Source organism: Apteryx mantelli, chromosome 2, assembly GCF_036417845.1.
Source record: "Apteryx mantelli isolate bAptMan1 chromosome 2, bAptMan1.hap1, whole genome shotgun sequence".
NCBI lineage: Eukaryota > Metazoa > Chordata > Aves > Apterygiformes > Apterygidae > Apteryx > Apteryx mantelli.
In genome coordinates this window covers 71,271,313-71,288,087 of record NC_089979.1, presented here as the reverse complement: position 1 = coordinate 71,288,087, position 16,775 = coordinate 71,271,313, and the positions used below count along the sequence as shown (strand labels likewise).

Sequence of the window (16,775 nt, the reverse complement as noted above, 5' to 3'; positions counted from 1 at the left end):
TGTTACTTATGTCTTCCCACTCTATTATCTCTGGAAAAGACATCTAGCAGAGGCACAATTATATTTTTGCCAGTATAACTTATTTCAACAAAATAAGCTCTATCTACAGGCTGTAGCCCACTTATTACAACTGTGGCTATACTAGGTAGTTTTGTAGTGTAACTAACTGCATCATTTCCCAGTCATATCTCCTTATAAACTCTGTCCTTCACAACTACACTGGGAAAAATATATAATGTGGACCTGTTCTCCTGTTCTGCTTTTCCTAGGCTGCTTTGACCATTCTCTGCCTCAGTCTAATTTCCTACTAACCAAGACTTAGAAAGCTTTTTCTGCTCAATTTTTTGACACATCAGATGTGTGCTGAAAATTAGTACCTGATGTACACATGGTTTGCTTGTGTACTATGGGACTATATGTGGTCTTAATTAGCTTATTATGATTAAATATAAAAATAGGCAAAAATGTCATCATTTTTATGCAACAAAATATGCTTTTCATGGGACTGATGGTTAGGGAACGTTTCATGTATTACTTCAATAGCAGTAAATATCTAGAGAGTATAAAAACTGAGGGTCTCAGTAGAAAATGTCATTGATTCAAGAACTGATGATGAATCTTGCTAAGACATTACTTTTGTTCAAAATCATAATTAAAATGACTTTAGGCAAAGCCCCTAATATATTGGGTCCTCTATCTTTCTCTGAAACTGCCAGGTATTTTATTACCACTTAAAGTGCAACATAGTGCAAAGACTGTGGCTGTTATTTTGGTCTGTGCTTTTAAACAATCATCTGTTGTATTTTCTTCTATTCTTCCAAGTCCCTCATTACTTTTAGTCATATCCTCCCTCTCCTTGACTTGGGCTGTCTGCCTGCAGCTTTATATTTCAACCACAGCTACATGGAAACACCCCATACTGAGGGGGTATTGCTAAGAGTCCCACCAAAGGCTCTGCTTTGTAGAGGTGAACCATGGTAGACGCATGTGTTCATGGATGTGTTTTGATAAACAATGATGTTAAATAAGGTCTCTAACTTGGGAGAGTGCAGGGGGAGAGGGAATGCTGTTTCTCCCACCAAAAATCCCTACCTGTGCAAGGGGCTAAGCTGTGTCTAAGACCCATTTCCACTCCCATTTTGTAACACGGCAGGGCTCTGCCCAGGGCGCCCAGGGAGGAAGCACCTCGAGGCTCGTGGCTTGGTCCTCCATTTCTCACTTTTGCTGTCCGACAGCCTCTGGCCAGTGAGGGGGCCTGGGGAAGATGGGGAGCCAGCAGTGCAGGCATGCAGGTGGCGTTGCACCCTCGAAACCAGGACTATTCACCTGTGGGAAGCGATTCCTCGCAGGTGCCAGGGTCCTGCTGGCTCAGGGCTTCAGCTCTGTGTCTCAGCTCCAGACCTGTAAAACTGACTTGCCCTCATGCTTTTTCTGCCTGTCTGTCTGTTGTTAGAGTATAAACCTTACTACAAGCTCCTACTTCCTACCCAAAACACAGGGGGAGCCAGTCCCAGTGCTATTGTAAGAATGAACATTGTAATATGAAATCTGGAGGGGGTTATACTTGCTGTCATGCTGGGTGGCAGAAATAGGGCCTGCTGCTGTGGCTCTCCTGCACTCACAGGCAATTCTCAAAAACACCCAAATACCTTGGAAATGATACAGGTACTCCTCAAAACATGAGGTCTGATCCAGCATCAGTTATGTGCACAGGAAACTACGTTCTGCTCCACAATTGCCAATATGTGAGCATTGTTACTCGGGCAGACCTCTCCTTTCCTCAGTCAATTTAATGCAACATAAGTAATGGCAACTTAAGTAGGCACTCTTCCTGGTAAAAGGGCTTTTTCTAAATAAGAGATAGAGATGCATCATTTTGGGCATCTGTTCTTTGGAAATTGCTCATGTACTTCATTCTTAATGAGCAGGCTAGGGAGTTTTTCCCCTCCTCTATCTTAATATAAAGAAAATGTTTAAGACAGCCTTTCCCTTTCCAGTGATCCACAAAGCACTGTGTGTGCATTTACAAATTCATGCCCACATCAGATTATTTTTATCATTACAGTTGTTCTCCCCGTGGAATTTGTTAACATGTTGCTGGCTATTTTCATCCTTCACATGAAAATGAATCTACTGGGTATCACAGAGCTCAGCTATTATGAGTTTTTTTTGATGAAAGACTTAAATTGCATCTGAGAAATATGAATTATGGGGCCTAATGTTCCCCCAGAGATTTTAATTTAATACACAAAAGGAGCCGCTCACTCCCTACTGAGGTCATTACAGAAAAATATTCTTTGTAGTCAACAGAGTAATTGAGACCATTGGAACTTGTTTCCCCTCTCTCCTCACTGCCCCCCTCCAAAAAAAAGGATGGGTCAATTCTGGCTGTCTCAGAAGGTTTATAAGTTCTGTGAGTGATCATGCCTAAGATGAATTTTTCGCTGTTTTTATGCAGAACAAAGAACTTGTGAGAGCCCCTATTCAGCAGCCCGCCTTGCTTGGGGTAGATGGCTGCTCCTCTCACCATCCCAATGCAGGACTGGAGGAAACTGTTGGGGTCACTGAGTCCTGGTCCCTGTAAGCCCAGGTACCCCAAAAATGGATGCTGACCTCCCCTCTCTGGACCACACAGCATCCCTCGCTCCTCACAACAAATTTAAGCACAGTAGGGCTGAAAGCAAAAAACCTCTGAAACTGTAGTGGGTCAGAGAGGTTCAAGGAGGTTGTCCATGTCGTAGGTCCCTGAAGGGTTCACAGGTGAGGCAGCCAGCTGCAGTCAGGCAAAATGACAGAGCCAGTTCCCACCCATCTGCTTTTTCCTAGTGACCACTCTGAGATTTGAACTTTCAGGCCAGGCAGTCTAAGGCAGATTTGTCAAAGTCCCCATATACTTATTTAACTCCAGGATAAACAAACACATGCTTAGGTCAACCCCAAGTTATGGCAATGCGGGAAACAGAGGGTTGAGTTCTTTGTTGGCAGGTCAGGCCGCAGGTCAGGGAAGATGATCCCACCGCAGCCCCCTCTACAGTCCCATTAACTTCAACAACTCAGCTCCTTTGCATGGTTAAAATTTAAACACTTGCATAAGTGGTTTGTTGAACTGGTGCCAGAAAGATCAGTGTCCTGCAGGACTGAGCACATTAATTCTCACTCTCAGAGAAGTAGGAGGGAACAGATGAGCCAGAAAGCTAAACAGCTTCAGACTGTTTGATCCAATGAGAAAAGCAAATTCCAAAGTTAAGGAGCCCTCATGCACTTTGTAAAAAAAAACAAAAAAAAAAACAAGCAAAGGAAGGACAAAGCGAGTTCAAAGTTTCCGTGCCACAACTTTGCTGCAGACTGTGGTAACCATAATTTTGCATCAACGCGGGATATTTTTGTGCACCAGAGTGAGCCAAGACATTATTCATTGTGCTGGTTTGTAGGCACAGATTATGTGCATTAGTAGTATGAAATTCAGCCTCTTATTTCTAACTTGATGCAAACTCCAAATATTCATTTTTTCCCTTAATTTAGCATTGAAGAACAAAGCACTCAGGAGGATGGACAGCCAGGAGGCTCACTCACTCCCCCAGTGGCACTAAACTTGTTAACAGAAATATATGATAACAAGTATACTAAAACCAAGAATAAAATATGCCTCAGACAAAACCAACATACTTCCAAAACAAGACTCCCAATTGCACAGGTTTCTCCCATTGGGGAGAGGATGAGAGAACAAGCATACGACACTGGTTAGTCATATCACTTAATTGCATGCCTGGAAAGCACTCGCATCTGATGGTGATGTTAATGACACTGTAAGACCCTATGCAGAACGTAAATGCTGAGCTACAGTAAAGGCTTGCAAAATAGCATATATGGAACCATTATTTTTCCCCAGAGTTGTAGGCACAGAATTCTTTCAGGAGCCATTTAATTATTTTGTTCTATTTTTGCTTAATCTATATAGAAAAGCTTAGTAAAAGGACTGTTCATTTTGACAAGATTCCTCAGGGAAACTTCGAGACAAGATAGCAGTAATTTCTTCCCCATATAACTCACCAAGAAAAATAGCAGAGGAAATAAAGGGGTAATAACAGAAAGGGGAAGATTATCTTTTAAAAGCAGTTGCTTGATTCTGATACACAGTGAATGTATTTAACATGACAAACATAGGTTTACTTAGGGAAGATGTGGGGAAATACCAGAGGCAAAGAGAATCTTATAGCTAAAACAAAGTCGGGACTGGCAAGTGAAAGAATAGCAGGAAGGGAGGACGGCGAGGAGGATCCCACTGAGGATGGTCTCGTGGTCCTGACAAAGACCTAATAGTTGGATCCCAGCCTTATGTTTCTTGCAGAGGTTAAGCTGCCAAGGTCTTTAGTCAGTAATCTAGGGGCCTGACTGGTTCTCTTCCTCCTTGGAGGGAGGCAGTTGAGGCAGAGACCAATATATCTCTCCGGTGTGACCTCAGTTACAGAGGAGGAAGGTTGTAAAGTCCTGCTTCCCTGAACATGTAAGGGCTTTATATCCCTTGCCCCAAAATGCCCCAGTCTGCTGGCCTCTGAGCTCTTGACCCATGTGGTTCCACCTTTCTGCTCCCTCTGCTGGCTCCTTCTCCCACACACAAGTACTTGGGTGTTTTGGGCCTCTGCCTGCCACCAGGCACTCCTGTTGCAGGCATATTCCCATGCCCCAACAAATTGCCCTCTTTTACTACCCCAGGGAACTTGGTCAGGGCTCCTGCAAAGCCTGGCAGATGTCACCTCCTCTGGCTTCAAGAGGTCTGGGACAGTGAGAGAGAAGAGCAATCTCCAGCAGGCAGTTATTAATATCTTTTATTACAGTAGATCTTCCCTGTTGCCTCCAGAAGTAAGGTGCAATATTTGGTTTTAGTCCTGGTGAGAGACCTCAGTGCCCATGACTGTAAAACAGGGGTAAACAATATTTTCTCTCCTGTTCTTATTCTGGTCCTTTTGGGCCCTGTAACTTCAAAGATTCACTCATGTTGCTGAATTTTGGTCTTAACAGTGAATGGTCCCTTCGATGACATACAGCTGATTTTATGGTTTGCAGTTGATTTGATGACTGTCCCCAGGCTCTAAGTGGCACTAATTGTAGTGTGTCAAGAACATAAATCAATACAAGTTTGGGGGCCTGAACTTTAGGACAGAGACTCTTCCCTAGTAAATGTGTGGAAAATGCTCAGCGAGTTCCATTTGTTACCAGTATCCACAGCTGAGACAGTGAGTTCCTTGAGAGCAGTAATGGCTTGGTGTCCAACACATCAGCTGACTGCAATCTTAAAAATAAACTCCAGCCCCATAAATTCATCTGCTCATATATTTTAAAGCCACAGAGACCATTAGGACTCTCTACTCCATCTTCTTGTTTAACACAGGCCAAAGAGTCTCATTCAACAAATTCTGCATCAGGCTCAAAACTTTTGACTGAACCATAGAGAAAAATATCCAAGTATTGACATAAGACTGAGAGGAATGTAGAACAGCCTGTATTAAACTGTTCTAATATTGGCTATGTATCCTCATGATACAATTGTTTGCCTGCTATCTTTATAACAGTGCATGTGTCTAAACTAAGCTTCCAGCTTTTGCTTTTTGCTTCTTCTTTGTTCTTTGCCAGCTTGAATAGCCCTTTCCTTTTAGAAGCTCTCACATAACTTGTTCATGACTGACCAAGTCATTTCTCAAGCATCTCCTGAAAAAAATCCCTAATTTGAGCTTTTCTAGACTCTTCCAGTAAAAGTTTGTTTTTCCAAACTATCAACAGTTATATGTCCCTCTACTCATCCTTGGGCAGGCTAATACTTTGTTGATTAAAAACTCGTTTCTCTTCTATTTCCTAGTTGTTGTTTTTTAACTGTTATAGCCCTGGAGAGCTGGCAGAAAAAGAATAGAAAAGAAAGGCATTTGATTAATGAAAAACAAAAGTTAAAAGGAATTCCAGCTCATGCTGGAGTGAGGCAATAAACTTTTTCATCTTTTCCTATCTTTTTATTTGCCATAAACCACAGGTTAAAATGATGGTTTAACCTGTCAAGTTTCTTCACATTCTAAACACATTTTGTTGAAAGGAGACCCAAAGAAAGAGCAGGGAGATATGAAGGCTAGGAGCAGAAACGCCATGTAGCGCACCAAACGCAAACCACCCTAAGGAAAGACAGTCACCTTTTAGGCTGTATAGAAAGTTTTTTGATGGTGCATTTCTACAGATCAGCCTGGTGCAACAGGTACAAACACGGATGCTCAGCTTGAAAGCTGCTTTTAAGCTGAGGCTCTAGTGCTTGACCCCACCTGAGATGTGTCACAGTCATGCCCATGGACCATGTTGATCTGGACCCCAACCAGCAGGCCCTGCCTTGACACTATGGACTTGCCCAGCAATCTGGACTCTGGGCTGCTCTGGTTGCTGTCGTGGACTGGCCCTGCTCGCCGTGCTCAGGGGCTGCCAGATGGTGCCCCTCATCGGCGAGGCCCCTGCCCTGCCAGCCTTGTTATCACACTTGCCTTGCTGCCCTGCGGGGCAGCGTGCCCTTGCTGCTCCCCGACACACTGGAGAAAGAAAACCTACAGTGCATAAGGCATCCAGTTTTAGACCATATGTGTGGAAGACAGAAAGAACAACAGTGCAAGTGCACTGTAGGCACAGTGCTGAGCACACTACCACTGCTTAAAAAAAAAAAACAAACCTCTCTAAATAGACACTCTAATCCCTAATTTTTCAACATGAAATAAATGTTTGTCTGCTTTGTTTATACTAATCTCAATCCTCCATGCAGGATGGTACATGTCCTTTATTATTCAGTATCTAAAGAGACAACAAAAAATGAAGCTCAGTGCTCTTGGCCATGGACAGACAATGGATTTGAACGAAAAGGCAGAGTTTTTCCCTGGCATCTTCTTTTACCTTTATGGAGAAATGTATCGTAGAGGGTGGCAGGATACATAAACCTGGATTATAAATATCTTTTTGCCAATATTTATAATCCAAAGCAGAAGAGAAGGAAGCTGGTAATGAGATCATTAAAAGAGGCTGAGAAAAAGGCACCAGATTTCTCTTTGGTTGGTTATAGTTCATCCTATGTACTCTAAAATTTCTGGGCAGGTCTGTTCAAAAGAGTGGAGGCACTCCAGAAGTCAAGGCTAGGGTTTTGCTTTTGCAATAGTTGCCTTTGAGGAAAAATACAGAGCTGGAATTATTTATAGCAAATGCTGTTCCCTGTGATATATTGTACTGATTGGACTACAGGAGCTTGTGTTTGGGCTTTCAGGCCTGAGATCATTCCCATTCAATATTAATTCTCTCTGTAGGGTTATGCTCTGCAGGATTTTGCAAGGTGGAACACTTTGGAAGAAGAAAGAGAAGGCCATTATGAGAGAGGAATACGCTGTAAAGAAAGGAGCAGAAGAAGAAAAGCCTAAGGCATGATCACCTTTACAACAGGCTGCTACAGGATCCTATACACAGGCATTAGAGGTGTGAAACTCCCCTCCTTGCGATGCCACCAAGGGAGCTACAAGACTGTGTGAGAAGGACTCAGCAACTCAGTAGGTATTAACTAGCCCTGGAGATGGGCTTGCCACTTGTGATAGCCATCAGAAAAATCCTGAACAGCGCTGAGATTACCTAAAATAACCACATAAGTGGAAATCTTCATCCATAGATATTAAAACATGTAAGAAAGGAGCTAGTCCATTATGAGATGGACATCAGGAAAGCATGGCAATATTAAAGTATACAAAGAAGGTCCTATTTGAGATAGTGGTTGAACTGAATTAGACCCTAGGTTTCCTGGCGCATGTTGTGTGCTGCGGGAGATGAGGACAGGCATGTTCCAGTGCCTGGCAGCCCCACTGCTTTATTGTGAATGGTTCTGCAGCATTTGCCTAAGAAAACAGTTTGTCTCTTTATATCTGACAAACTAATTCTCAGAAATTCAATAGCAAAACACTTGCATGTAAGTGGTCTTTCCATAATTAAAGACAGCTTTCTGAGAGATCTTGGCTAGAGAGGAAAAGTTTGGCTAGAGAAAAATCTGATTTTAAGAAATAAGATGTGACAGAAACTTGAAATGAGATTTTAGCACCAGGAAACACTGTCAGAACTTCAGCTTTTCCTGAGCTTGTCCAATTTATACAGAATGATGAAGATTAGTCACAAGGTTACACTCCCATTAATGGTTCTTGAAAATCCATTTTTCTCTTCCTGTATCTATCGCTATCTAGTAGGAGCAAGTTTCTCTCTTTACAGAGGATTAACTATGTGCATATAAGATATTTGGACCAAAATCCAGCCAGCCAAGTCAGCTACTATGGAATATCATTCGTTTCCCTCTCTTCAGATCACTGGCTTTAAGAAAAACTGTCCCCAAACCGTGGTAGAGCTGGAAATCGGAAACTCTGCAAACTTTAGCAACACCTGCAGTTGTTGGAAACCACAGAAGCTTTCAAGTGTTTGGTTCTTCTGCCTATGCCTAGAGAGTTCTGCTTTTCTGTTCCTCCCAGTGTGATGTTTTTGGCAGGCTTGCACACCACTGCCCAGAGAGAGAGAGGGAAAGAGCGAGCCTTCTATCCCCCTTGCCTGCTCTCCCCTGCTCCAGCTTTAGAGCTGCTGTCAGCAATTTTTAAGGGGTCCAATTTTGGCAACTGGCAGCCCAGATAAATCTTCCTCAGGCTGACACAAGGCCATATTTAAATAAAATTCCACTGGACAGAAGAGATACAAGCAGGAGGAAAGACAGAAAACAAGCAGTGATTGCCCTTCCTATTCAGCCACCCTTGTACAAACACTGCACAAGAGAATTATTCCAGAGGGATAGGAAAAGGGATAGAGACAGGAAATGTGAATATCAAGGCTAGGAAACAGCACTCTGTTAGCAAGAGGAGTTCTCCAGGAGCATTAACTAAGCAGATGACAGACAGTAGAGTTCTCAACTAACTAAATTCAGATCAGGCAACTGCCAGCTCCCAGAGCAGTTGCAACCCTAGACCTGCATTTCATCACTTTGCCCCAGACCTTCCCCCAGGCATAGGCAACTTAGTTCTCCATGAGCCCAAACTAAACTGGATTAATAGCAGCATCTCTAGAATTCAAATCACTATAACAGGTATTAGAGATCTAAGATATTAATAGCTGACAGATCTTAAATATGAATTTGAGCACAAAGCAAGCAGCCAAAGTCAGACTGACCCTCCCGAGCACTAGTAGGACTCTCACTACATGTTGCAGTGAAAAAAATCTGCATGCCTGTGTGCCCCTCCATCCTGGCCCTTCCTCTGTGGGAGCATGATGCTAATGAAAAGCTGCCTCTCTCCACATCAGGCTGCTTGCTTCACTCCCTCCCATATGCTGCCTCTCTGCTTAACAGCCCATCACACAACCCACTCATTTCCTGGCCTGTAAGCCCCCTTTATATCTGATTTCCAGCCTATCAGTGTTAGCGCACTGATGGGCACCTGCTCCAGGCCCTGCAGCCCATCAAGACTGCAGCAATTCCTCACTATGCTGTTCACACCTCCCACTGTTCACTGCAAACTCCTTTCTGAGACCAGGTGAAAAGCATGCCCTCCCTTCTCCCTTACCCTCCCTATGCTCTTGCTTCTTTCCTGACATAACTAACTCCACATAGTGCTTCACAATCTGGAAATCTGGTCTTTTGGGGACCCAAGAGGAGACTGGAGGACAGAAAAGGCTATACAGATTCCTCTTTCGGATTGTATGAACTGAAAGAACAACCTTCTCTTTTTCCTCAAGCTGATTTTTAAAATAGAGCTATCAGTTTTCCATATAGTCATCCTGCCTGACTTAATGAGCCATTCTCTGCAAATACTTCCCATTAACATGTTTATATATTTGTTTGCCTGGCTGGGTTCTTTAATAAGTGCCTTTGGTTCAGGTGCTCCCAGCAGACCGCACTCTGCCAGGCTGGAGGAAGCCCTCAACTCTTTGCAGCTGCATCCTCACATCATGCTCTGCACTGATTGATTTTAGGACAATTGCTCAAGTGTAGCAGGCAGAAAGTTAGCGAAAACTGAGGTTTTCCTGCAGAACCCGTTAACATCGTGCCTCAGAGAGGCTGAGAGACTGAAGCGGTGTCATTCCTAGCTGTTTTGTTTCTGTGGTACAAACTGAAATCCCAGCAAGAGGATTTTTTAAGTGCATGGGCTAGACTAAGTCATGCTGCTAACCTAGGATGTGGCTAGGAGGGCTGATGTTGAGATGCATGGGACCCTGACAGGCTTGGCAAATATCCTTAAAAGAAGGGGTGGGCAACAACAGTTTTACACAGTCGTCCCTTCACCACAAGGCCTCTGGCAGACTGACCCTGTCCCTGCTAGGAAAGAGATTTCTTGTCTAGTTTCTGGACTATTCCACGAAGCTTGTTTCCAATGTCAGGTTCATTTCTGTGACTGCTGCAAGGAGACCTGCACCCAGAGGGCTTCTCTTCTCTTTTTTGCCCCTGTACTCTTGAATTTCAACTGAATTAGCAGCTGCAAATACAAGGGCAGTTAAAGTTGAAAGCTTCCTGTGAAATTGGATTAGCACTTAAATGTTGTGTGACAAAACTTTATGTTCCAGGTTTTCTAAATGCTCTCAAGGAAAAAAATCATTTGTCAAATACTTTCTGTATCATTTGGGGACAATTACAGTATTGCCAGATTAATTACAGTGTTTCTACAAAGCTCTCCTCTGATTCTACTATTAAAACACAGCAGAAATCAGAGTGTTTTGACCTTTATTCAGAGCCTCCTGTTAAAGTGACTTTCACAACAGAACCCAATTTGTCACATTTTATTTGTACTTTAATTTTATTATTAACAGATTAATGAAGCTGGTAATGGCTTTCCCGATGCTCCCCCTGGAAATGTGAACTGTGTCCCTTCCTTACATCAGTCTGCTGTCAGCAGATGAAGTGCCTTTACAAAATGCTATTAACTGTTACCAGAAGCAATTAGTCAAAATAGCAAGTCAGCTTCAAAAGGAGAGATTCCAAATTCCCTCAGTGCGTTAGGAAAAGCACATTAGTAGGATTTAGTTTTGCCAGCAGACACAAGCTTTAGCTCCTGTACTAGGCATCTGAGTTAATGACACGTAGAAATGCAAATGTATCAGACATTAATTTGCTTGAAGGAGCAATGCCAGGTTAAAAAAAAATCACTCTCCTGGGTCATTAACAGTAATCCCCATTGTGCCAGAAATACCCATAATCAGTTTTTAGATATTCTCCATGCTCTGGCCTTAAAAATCCGTGAGTAAAATCCTGGCCATTCTGAAGGCAGTAAGAGATTGCTCCCGACATCACTAAAGCCAGGCTTTGCCTTGATTTTCTGTCCTAAACAATTATTTTAAAAGTATTCACCCTCATCCCTCCAAAGCATCAAAATCCAGCCCCTTCCCAGATGGCTCATTTTTTTAAGTGGATATCAGAAACTCAAAAGATAATACCCATAAGGATATGTGCATACTTAACTCTAGCTGGATTTTCCCACATTTGGCACCATCTTTATGGAGACAGCTTTATTGTCTTCTTGTTATTCCAGTATGAGGCTGACAAAATTGCATTGTCACACCAACATAAAACACAAAATTTGTTCTCAGTAAGTGGTCCTAATATGATGAAGTAGGAGTTTAAACTCCTTGAGGAATTAGATAGCCCCTGGTTAAAAAACTAGCAGTTCTCACCTCCTTCATCATTCTCCTGGGTGAAACAACAAGGAGGAATATGGGGGAGGCAAAACATCAGATATAATAGCCTACATCCACAGTGATGTTTCAAGCATATGTTCTGGCATGCCCATCTTGCACCTACAAACCACTTTCCAGATCTAATAGACCAACAGTTGCCCCCTCCTCTCAAATGTGGTAAAATGGTATTAGCAGTCTTCATTTCTGGTGCGTTGCTAGTTAGGTGTGCATGGCATAGATGGTTCCAATTAAGGGGGGAAGAAAACAACAGAAACACCATAGATTATTAAAAATGAAAAGATGAGCTATTTTTCCTCAAGACTGGACAATGAGGTTCCTGTCTCTACGCAGAAGGCAAATCTTTTTCATGTCACACACCCTCATCCTTCAGCCCCAGTCCCACCTTCCTTGGACGGCTGCTGTGGCCCTGCTTGGCTGCCCCAGCCAGGGAGCTGCCCGGAGAGGGAAACTCTGCTCTCCGCTCATGGGCCACTCACCACAGTGCTGCGTCGCGATACTCCCATACCTGGGTTTTCTGGAGGTAGAGAACAATTTAGTATCAGACCTTGCCGACATTTTTCCTCAAAGAAAACACCAGCAGCTGAGCACCACCTGAGGACTCAAACAAGCAATAGTCTGGGTAAAAAAATTAGCTAAATTCTGCCAAGACTTCATTGATTGAGAATAGGCAGATCTAATGATTTTGCTGAGTATTTGTAGAGAGCACTCCTGCTGGGTATTTTTTCCTTCATCGTCTTCAGTTGATTATTCACAGTGCATAAGATTAAGCAGAGAGCTCTAGAAGAGTTGTTTTTTCCCCTGCTCAAAGTACAGTCATGTTGCAGAAGGCGAGTAGAAGAGTTAGAAATCTAGCAGTAAAAGCCTGATACAGTCCATTTTAAGATTTAAGAGCAGTACATTTGATCTTCCTATTATATGAGCTTAATGACAGAAAAAGGACAGTCCTTTGGTCCTTCATTCAATTATTCTCACTTACTGGAGGAACAACTTCTTAAAAAAAACACAGTATGTTGTTCAAACACTCCCATAAAAATGGTCTCTCTAGCTATCCAAACACATTGTCTGCTGTCTTAGATCAAACGCAGCTCTCATTCTTAGATGCACCCATTAAAAGGAGAGTTTAAAATTCTTTTTAAAGAATTTTTTTGCACTTTTTAAAGAATTCTTTTGAACTTTTTTAAAAAAAAGTTCAAAATCTTGAAAGACTAATTATTTGTGCAATCATCAGGATCAAACACTGCTGCAATAAAGACTTTAATTGACTTATCAGATAAGACCTATGTTCAAAGATTGCAAGGGGAGAAGGGACTATTATGATAATCTAGTTTGACCTTGTGACCTTAAGTTTTGGGCATTTCATTGGTACAGATTTTTTCAGTTGTTCATATAACTAGAAGGAAAATTGAATAAAACCATAAAGAACACAACAGACTACACAAATTTGTAAAAACAGACCACATGTTTTCATGTCCCTTTAATCTGTGTATTTGTAGGCAAGGCTCAATACTTGGATAGTACCAGGTCCTCCGCTGGTGCAGTTAGTGCAGCTCCACTGCAGCTTACAGATGTCATTTTCCATTAGATGAGAATTTAGTCCAAAGAGATTCCAAATGTGAGGGAAAACTAAGAAAATACAAAAGTGGAAATACTTAGAAAGGATAATTTGTAGAAGACTCTAGGTAAAATAAATAATTTCCAAAGTCTCATTTTTTTCTGTCTACTGTCACTTTTATAGCAAGTGCTTAAGATTGTGTTCAGCATGCCAGTTTTCAGCAGGACATGAGAGAAGCTGGGATGCATTTTTTTGTGTGTGTCTCTTCTAATCTGTTTGAGCTGTCTGATGTCTTCATATCTAATACATTCTGGATCTTTGATCTGAGTTAGAGGATGTATCAGGGAGAAATGATGATTCACTGGAAAACAGGATATCCACAGGGAAGCCAGTTACCCAGTCCAGCAGAATTAATCAGCATTAGGTGTGTGGGCTCTTACTATGAAACACTGTAAATAAGAAAGAGTCACAGATGATTACAAGTATAGGAATAAACAAAGAAAGAGAGAGAGACAATTTTAAACCTCTAAGCATCAAAAATGGTTTCTGAACCACCCACCTGATTTGTTGGTGGAGCAAAACCATCCAGTGTGCAGATGAAAACATGATTTCTGTTTTGCAGAGTCCCTGTTTCAACATTTACTTCCATTGTGGCTCCCCGAATGGTTTGGCAAACCAGAGACGCACCTAACGCTGGGTAACGGCACTGAATACAGAAGGCTGCCTTCCTGCGCCGGAGTAACCAAACAGCCTGGTTACAGTGCGGTGACCTCTCTGGCTTGCTCTGCCTTGCAGCCTTGTTCCTCTCTCCCTCTTTCTTCCATTTTGGCCTAGTTTCTGCCTGAGAGTGCCTGCACCTGGCCTAGGCTAGAGCACGGGAGGTTGGAGCAGTCTCCTGGGGAAAGGGCATGCCTGATGGAGGTGCACGCTCCCTGGGAGAGCGAAGCGGGCATCACTCCTGCTCTGGCACAGTCTCTGGCCCGTGATGAGAGTGCTTGTGCAATGCAAGTGCTCTTCAGCCTCCCACTAGAAGATGGTGACTGCATCCATCTTCGCAATGCTCTGGCTGAGTGCCGAAGGGCATGACCAGCCCACTGCTGCACTGTTGGAAGCCTCCTACATAGTAAGCGGGCGTCACCACTTCCTTTCTCCCGACACTCATATTTTCAACATGAAGCCCCCGTAATCACTTTGTGCAAAGGATGTGACCTTTCTGCGTGCAAAGTGTGCCCAAGGCACGGAGCACCTCACAGAAGTAATCTACTTTGTACCTGGATCCCTGAGGAGGGGAGACGAGCGCTAGACAGACAGTACTCAGGCTCAGGAGTTTTGAACATTAGCAGAAACAGAACTGTAGGAACTTTCAGTTCAAACCGGGAGTTTTGACTTCACCCATTCAGACATATCTTGGTCGTAAAGGATGGGAGAGGCGGCAGTCTCAAGATCATGACTTTCCACTTAGACCTTTTTCAAAACCTGGCCCCTAGGCTTTTAGCATCAGGCATTCTGAAAAAAAATGTATTTATTCTTCCAAAGTCAGATTGTAACCTGGCTCAAAAAATCCCACAAGGAAGAAAGTGCCCACATACTTCCTCCTAGCCCTGCACACCATAGGTGGCTTCGTGTCGACAGCAGACAAGCAAAGCAGGCAGAGCTCGCTGTTTCTCTCTACTGTGGTGTGCCACTTAATGGGGCTGCAGGGGGGAGCAGGCTCTGCGTCAGGATTGTCCTTAGGCACGTGCCACCGCTGCACCCACACAAGGCCCTGTGCTGAGCACCTCCCATGCGGGCAGGGAATGTTGGCAACATCCCTGCTCGTGCACCATGGCCCCAGTGCTTCTGGGACACGGGCAGATGATCACAGCAATGGTCCCTCCACGCTCAGCTCTGTGCCCGTGCGTGTGCAGTGATCACTCCTACCTCGCACGTGCTTCCTGGGAAATGCCTTTTGGAAAGCAGGCTGTTGCTGTGATAGGGACAAGCCTTGTGCAAGTCTTGTGCATGCCTTGTGCAAGCCCCAAATGAGAGGGCTGCAAACTCACTCCTTTGGCTGCTTCTAGAGCAGTGAACTGACAGGGTTGGGATTGACTCTAAGTCAATGATTTTATACTCTAATAGTCAATAATTTTATTAGACAGCGGTGATATTTGAGATGCAACTGATATCTATGTCAAATCATGTTACATATTACTGTGTTTTGTTTCTCAGAAGGAGGAATCCAATTATAAGGTATTTAGGTACAAACACCAAAGTAGGTGAATGACTTGCAGTTGGCTGAGATGGAACTTCTAAAGCACAAGAACAATGTTTTAATCACATAACTGAACAAAAAGAGGAAATGTTAGGGTTATTTGAATTTACAAACTGCTTTCATTTGGCCTATTTCCAGCACAAATGCCTCATTCTTGGTAATGGGTTTCAAATATACTAAAGAGTACAGCCACAAAACCAAACAGGCCTTAACATTTGACCTTACTGGGGAAAACAAACCTACCATTACTAAAGAAAACTAAGAATGCCTAGCTAATTGACTGATGCTAGGACAGTTTTCTTTCCATGACTGAACCTTAGGAATGTAAAGCCTTGTCATCTTTCAATTAACATGGTTTTTGTAGATCTCATGTGGAATATCTGAAAGTCACCATCCGCATCCTAACATTTTGAGTAGTCTGGCCAGTGTAGAGAGAAGTGCGGGGGGGGGGGGGGGGGACACATAACACCAGTAACATTTTTGTCATAAGGTTTTTCTTGATTCAACATTTTTGGAACACAGCATGAACATCAAATCAAATAACTACATGCTGTTACATCCTTATTGCTGTTTGCCCATCCACCCACAGACATTCCACTATAAAATTATCTAATAATCAATCTGAAGTATTTTAACATAGCTTGTTTTTATCCTAAGCCAACAACAGAATTGTTCCAATCCAATATCTAGGCCTATGACAATAGTCTCACCCTCAAAGGTATAAGCCATAAATAGTTTCTGTGATCTAAGTCATTAGCCTCTGGTATTTGGTAGATCATTAAAAATGACCATCGGTGGGTACTGAGAAGCCTTTTAGGCAAGGGCAAATCCCTTAAGACACAGAAAGACAATTCTAGCCACGTGGTTTCTAAGACATTCATAATTTAACGTACACAAAAAGAGACTGACCACAACAGTCAGTCAAGATGGATGACACCTCTTGCCCATATTATAAATCATGAAAGCAAAGTAAGGATTCCCTATTATAAGAAATGTAACTGGTCTCAGAAGATCTTTCAAAAGCAACAGAACCAATGGCCTTTCAGATAAATCAGCTGAAGACTATCTTGAGCAAATACTCTTAAAGGTAGATTGCTTGGTTTCACTGTTTTTTGGTGAGTCAGTTATGTTAAAACTGATTATCTTTTATTCTGTTTTGACAAAACTGTTCATATTAAACATGCGTTTGAAAGGTGATTTGCAAGTTTAAAGTGAAGTGTTTAAAAAACACTTAGTGAGCATTGTCTTGTGAAAATG

The 16,775-nt window shown here is 42.7% G+C and overlaps 1 protein-coding gene across 2 annotated transcripts in view; it reads right to left on the bottom strand.

Annotated features, from left to right (window-relative positions):
- The window catches only part of HIVEP1 (HIVEP zinc finger 1), a 148,183-nt gene that overhangs the window by 1,032 nt on the left and 130,376 nt on the right, over window positions 1–16,775 (bottom strand). The window contains exon 11 of one of the 2 annotated variants that reach the window (XR_010883345.1): window positions 13,162–13,716. The exons of the other annotated variant lie outside the window; for it this stretch is intronic. The gene's annotated coding sequence lies outside the window, so the exon portion shown is untranslated. Of the gene's footprint in view, window positions 1–13,161; window positions 13,717–16,775 lie in introns of those variants that run through there. 2 annotated transcript variants of the gene reach the window in all.